The following is a 5,861-nucleotide window of genomic DNA, read 5'->3' on the forward strand; positions in this document are numbered from 1 at the left end:
CTAGAAGTCAGACTTAGCTGACAAAGACTTTCAAACACCTGCAGTAAGTATGTTCAAAGAATTAAAGGAAACTATGCTTACAGCAACAAAGGTATGATGATAATTCCTCATCAAATAAAGAAAACCAATAAATGGACAGATATTTTAAAAAATGAAAACTCAAGGTGAAAAGTAAAAGAAATTGAAAAATTCACTGAGGTGTTTGATAGTAAATTTGAGCTGGAAGATGAAAGAATCAGAAAACTTGAAGACAGATGATGAAGATTATGGAATCCAAAGAACAGAGAAGAAAAGAATGAAGAAAAGTAGATAGAGTCATGTAAAGTGGAGCATCATTAATCACACCAACAAATAAATGCAATGGAAGTACCAGAATGAGAGGAGAGAAGCAAAGAAGCAGGAAAAAATGTCCAAAGAAATGACTGAAACCTCTCATATATAATGAAAAACTTTATGATTTTAATGAACTCAAAGTAGATAAGGCCAAGAGATCTAGACACACCAAAATGTCAAAATCCAAAGGCAAAGGAAATCTTGAAAGAAACAGAGAAAAAATGATTCATCACTTGAAAGACAATCTCAGTAAGAATAACAGTTGATTTTTTTTTTTACCAGAAACAATATAGGCCAGAAGACAGCAGAATGAAATACTCAAAGTGCTAAAAAAAACTATCAATCAACAATCTTTTTTTTATTTTTTTATTGGTTATTCAAAACATTACAAAGATTGCAGAATCACAATCTTAAGAGCAGAAAAACTATCTTTCAAAAAGAAAAAATAGTATCAACAAAATTACAGAATAGCTCCATTCTTTTGTCCCCTACAGAAATATTGAAAAAAGCAAAAACTGTCAGGACCAATTTTGTCATAAATCTAGAAAACAGTCACATGTATGTAGCAACCAAACATGAATGAAGAAAAAGCAAACTTGAAAATGGCGGAAAGCTTTGTGCCTTGAAGTGGCAGCAGACCATGTTCCCAGTGTAGGATCTTGGTCTCTGATTCTGGTGGGAGCAGAGCAAAGCTTATTCACAAATTGTTGTGTATGCCTGTTCTAACCTGTCTGAGAGCAACATGAAAGATTACTGCAAGGTGCTATTCTCTGTTTTTCCAAACTTGGAACTCAGGCTGGAAAAGTGGTGTGTATTGCTGGAAAATACTGTAAAGAGAATAATCCACAGACACCTGAAGCAAAAGATAGAGATAATAGACCATCTAAAGTCTGGGAGAAAAACCTGGGGAGAATTGTTGGGAAAAAATAAAGCATTCAGAAGCATCCACATATAGGAAGAAATTTAGAAACCCAGGTGCATGCCTTTGGCAAGATGAATGCTCAGAAAAGACTTGAATCTAAACTTTCATGTTGTGCTTATCCCTAGGCTCAGAACAAACCTGGTTAAGTGCTGAAGGATTGCTTTAGCCCAGAGCCAATCTGCAAAGACTAAATGAGGTGTTTTGGTATAGGGGCATTGATTTTGGTTTTCTTTTTTGTTTCTTTTGGAGTTTTTTGTTTGTTTTTTCCTATTTTAAGCTATTGCTATTCATGAATGTCTGTCAAAATATTAGTTGGACATGAGCTAAATAGTGATTTCACTGACCACATCCAAAAAGGAATACAGTCTATACAAAAAAGTTTGTAAAAGTCACTAAACAAAAGGACTACTACTGCCTTCAAAACAGAACACCAGAAAACCCTGATGTTATGGATTAAATTGTGTACCCCCAAAATTTGTAGGTTGAAGCTATAAAACACTGATCTGACTGTATTTGGTCATAAGACTTTTAAGAAAGTAATTAAGGGGGTTAGGGATGTAGCTCAATTGTGGAGTACTTGCTTACCATGTGCAAGGCACTGTGTTTGATCTGCACCACCACAGAAAAAATAAAGTCATTAAAGTTAAATGAGGCCTCTAGAGTGGAGTCTCAATCCAGCAGGATTGTTGTGCTTATAAGAAGTAGAAGATACACAGAAAGAAGGTGGCTGACTGCAAGCCAGGATGACAGAACTTGCCAAAAAACAACCCTGCCTATACCTGTTGGCACCTTAACCTTGGACTTCCAGCCTCCAGAAGTGTGAGAAAACAAATGTCTGTTTAAGCAGCTGGTCCATGGTATTCTGTTGTGGTAGCCCAAAGAGTCTAACAAGGACTTCGAGGTCATGAAACTAGGAATTAATAACAGAAAAAAAGAGAAATTCACAATTTTGTGGAAATTAAATAATGTACTATTAAATAACCCTTGGGTCAAAGAAGAAATCATAAAGGAAACTAGGTCATATTTGGATAGCCATAGTAATTAGACAAAAAAGAAATAAAAGGCATCCAAATCAGAAAGGAAGAAATAAGACTATCCTTAATCACAGATGAATTGATCTTATATAGAGAAGATCCCAAAGAGTCCATAAGAAAGCAATTAGACTAATAAAGGAATTTATCCAGATTGCAAGGTACAAGATCAATACAAAAGAATCAGTTTTATTTCTCTAAATCAGCAATTAATAATTTGAAAAGGAAATAGAGTAATTTTACTTACAATAATATCTAGAAAATACCTAGAAATAAATTTAACTGAGATGAAAAACTTCCATACTGAAAACTGGAAAACATTGTTGAAAGAAAATATAGAGACATCTGGGCTGGGGATGTGGCTCAAGTGGTAGCGCGCTCGCCTGGCATGCGTGCGGCCCAGGTTGGATCCTCAGCACCACATACAAACAAAGATGTTGTGTCCGCCGATAACTAAAAAATAAATATTAAAAAAATTCTCTCTCTCCCTCTCTCTCTCTCTCTTTAAAAAAAAAAGAAAATATAGAGACATCTAATGCACACAGAGACACTTAATATTATTAGCATGGCAATACAAACCTAAAACAATCTATATATTCAATGTGATTTCTATCAGTGTCACAATGGCTGTTTTTATGCAAATATGGAAAAGCTGATCCATGAATTCATGTGTATTTTAAGTGGGCCCAAATAGCCAAAATAATTTTTGCAGTGGTGGGGATCAAACTCAGGGCATTGTGCCTACTAGGCAAGCACTCTACCACTGAGCTACATCCCTAGTATTAAAAAAAGAAGAAGAAATTAAGGAAATCCACATCTTTTTTAACATTTTTTTGAGAATTTTAATATTTATTTTTTAGTTTGGTAGACACAACATCTTTGTTTGTATGTGGTGCTGAGGATCGAACTGGGCCGCACGCATGCCAGGCGAGCATGCTACCGCTTGAGCCACATCCCCAGCCCTATCCACATCTTTTTAAATATCAAACCTTACTAATAAGCTAAAATAATCAAAACAGTGTACTAAAAGCACATTAGACCTACATAAAATGCAATTGAAAGGAGGAGCTCAAAATAAACAATATCTCTGTAGCCAATTGATTTTTCATAAGGATGCCAAATCCATTCAATGTGAAAAGAATAGTTCCTTCAAATGTGATGCTGGTATAACTGAATTTACACATATAAAAATTAATTCAAAAATGGATCAAAGAGCTAAGCATAAAATTATATTCAAAAAATTTTAGAAGATGTATTTATCCATTTTCAGTTACTATAACAAAATACTTGAGGACAGGTACTTCATAAAGAAAGGAGTTTTATTTAGCTCACAATAGTGGAGGCTCACATGCATGGAGCTGGTATCAGCTCAGCATTGGTGAGGATCTCATGGTGAATGGCATCACAGTAGAGGGAGGGCATGCAATAGGGAGGCATCATATGGCAAGATAGGAAAACATAGACAGGATAGGAAACAATCTCACTCTTTTATATCAACTTATTCTTAAGAGAATGAACTCATTCTGCAAGATCAGCATTATTTCCTTCCAAAGTTAGTGTCTCCCCCTCCCCACAGTGACCAAACTGTCCTCAGGCTGGGTTCCATCTCTTAAGCTCCCATCATCACATCATCCCATTAGAGACCAGCCTTCTAACACATGAACCTTTGAGTTACAAATCACATACAAACCATACCAGAAGAAAACATAGGGAAAATATTTGTGACCTTACATTTGGCAATATATTCTTAGATATGATACAAAAAGTGCAAGCAATAACAACAAAATACATCAATCAGATTTCATCAAATGTAACAGCTTTTGTGCATCAAAGAACATTATTGAGAAAGCAAAAAGATAGTCAACACAATACCAACAATATTTGCAAACCACATAACTGATAAGGGTTTAATATATAAAGAACTTCTTCAATTGAACAACAAGCACACAACCCAATTTAAAAATGGGCAAAAACAGGAAAAAACAAAAACTAGAATAAAATTTCTCCAAGAGGATTTATGAATGAATAATGAATACATGAAAAAATATTCAAAAAAGAAAAAAAATTCAAAATCATTAACTATCAGGAAATTGTAAATCAAAACCACAATGAGATACTACTTCACACCTACTAGAAATGCTTCAATATACATTCTTAGAAAACCAGGAAATTGAAAGTGTTAGCAAGGATGTGGATAAATCAGAACTCACACTTTGCTATTAGTAATATCCAATGGTGCACAGCCACTGTGGAAAACACTTTGTCAATTCCTTTAACTATAGAATTGCCATATGACCTAGCAGTTCCACTCTTACAAATGTATCCAAAAGAACTGAAAATAGGGACTTGACAGATACTTGTATGTCAGTGCTCAGTTCAGCCTTATTACCCATAGCAAGAAAGTGTTTTGGTTTTGAAGCCAGTTTTGGCAACATAGTGAGACCCCACTAAAAAAAATAAAAATCAAACAATAAGCAAAAGAAAGTGTGAACAATTAAATTTTCCATCAACAGAGGAATGGATTAAAAATATGGCATATACATACAATAGAATACCAGTGATAGAATGAGCCCTGATATACACTACAACGTGCATAAACCTTGAAATTATTGTGCTAGCATACCACATTTAAACCAGAAGCAAGAAGAGATAATATGTTCTAAAATCAAAACCACAAGTTTAGCACTTAATGATCTGATTATTTGCTTCTGACAACTAGAACATGATAGAGCTACAGAATGAAATAAAAAAGTTCAGAAATGTAAATGTCTGATTTGGGATCCTGGAACAGCTCAACATTTAGATAGACATTCAGATTCCAAACAAGGAAAATATTTGAATTGGGATGCTGTTTTTAGATTTTAACAGAAATATATTCAGAAAGAAATAGAATGTCTAAGAACAGAAAAATGAAATGTATCAGCCCCAACACAAACCTCCATACAGAAAAAGCTCCAAGAAATCAGTAGTTTGGTCAGATGCTTCCTCAAATGTGCAACAAAGAGAGTACACAGGCTAAAATGTAAAGAACTCTTGAATTATATTATGGATACAGTGAGAGATTCATCAAATGGTATTTACGGAGCTGATTATAGCAACATACTACTCAAAGATACTCATTCAGTGAGAAACTGGTGTGAAATATCTCAGCAAAGTGCCTAGGTAAGTTATAAAGGTTGGTTGTGAAAGTTTTCCTTATAAATGGATGCAGCTGGAGAAGGTAATGGTAAGTGAAGTTAGCCAATCCCCAAAAAACAAATGCCAATGTTTCCTCTGATATAAGGAGGCTGACTCATAGTCGGGTAGGGAGGGGGAGCATGGGAGGATTAGACAAACTCTAGATAGGGCAGAGGGGTGGGGGGGAAGGGAGGGGGCAGGGGGTTAGCAATGATGGAGGAATGTGATAGACATCATTATCCAAAGTACATGTATGAAGACATGAATTGGTGTGAACATACTTTATATACAGAGATATGAAAAATTGTGCTGTATACGTGTAATAAGAATTGTAATGTATTCTGCTGTCATGTACTTACAAAAATAAAAGCAATTTTAAAAAGAAATGAAATTTTACC

General features: G+C 34.8%; 1 pseudogene; it reads left to right on the top strand.

Annotated features, from left to right (window-relative positions):
• Positions 1–1,841: 1,841 nt before the first annotated feature.
• Positions 1,842–5,448, top strand: LOC143638528 (serine-protein kinase ATM-like; annotated as a pseudogene).
• Positions 5,449–5,861: the final 413 nt, after the last annotated feature.

Source organism: Callospermophilus lateralis, chromosome X (assembly GCF_048772815.1).
Source record: "Callospermophilus lateralis isolate mCalLat2 chromosome X, mCalLat2.hap1, whole genome shotgun sequence".
NCBI lineage: Eukaryota > Metazoa > Chordata > Mammalia > Rodentia > Sciuridae > Callospermophilus > Callospermophilus lateralis.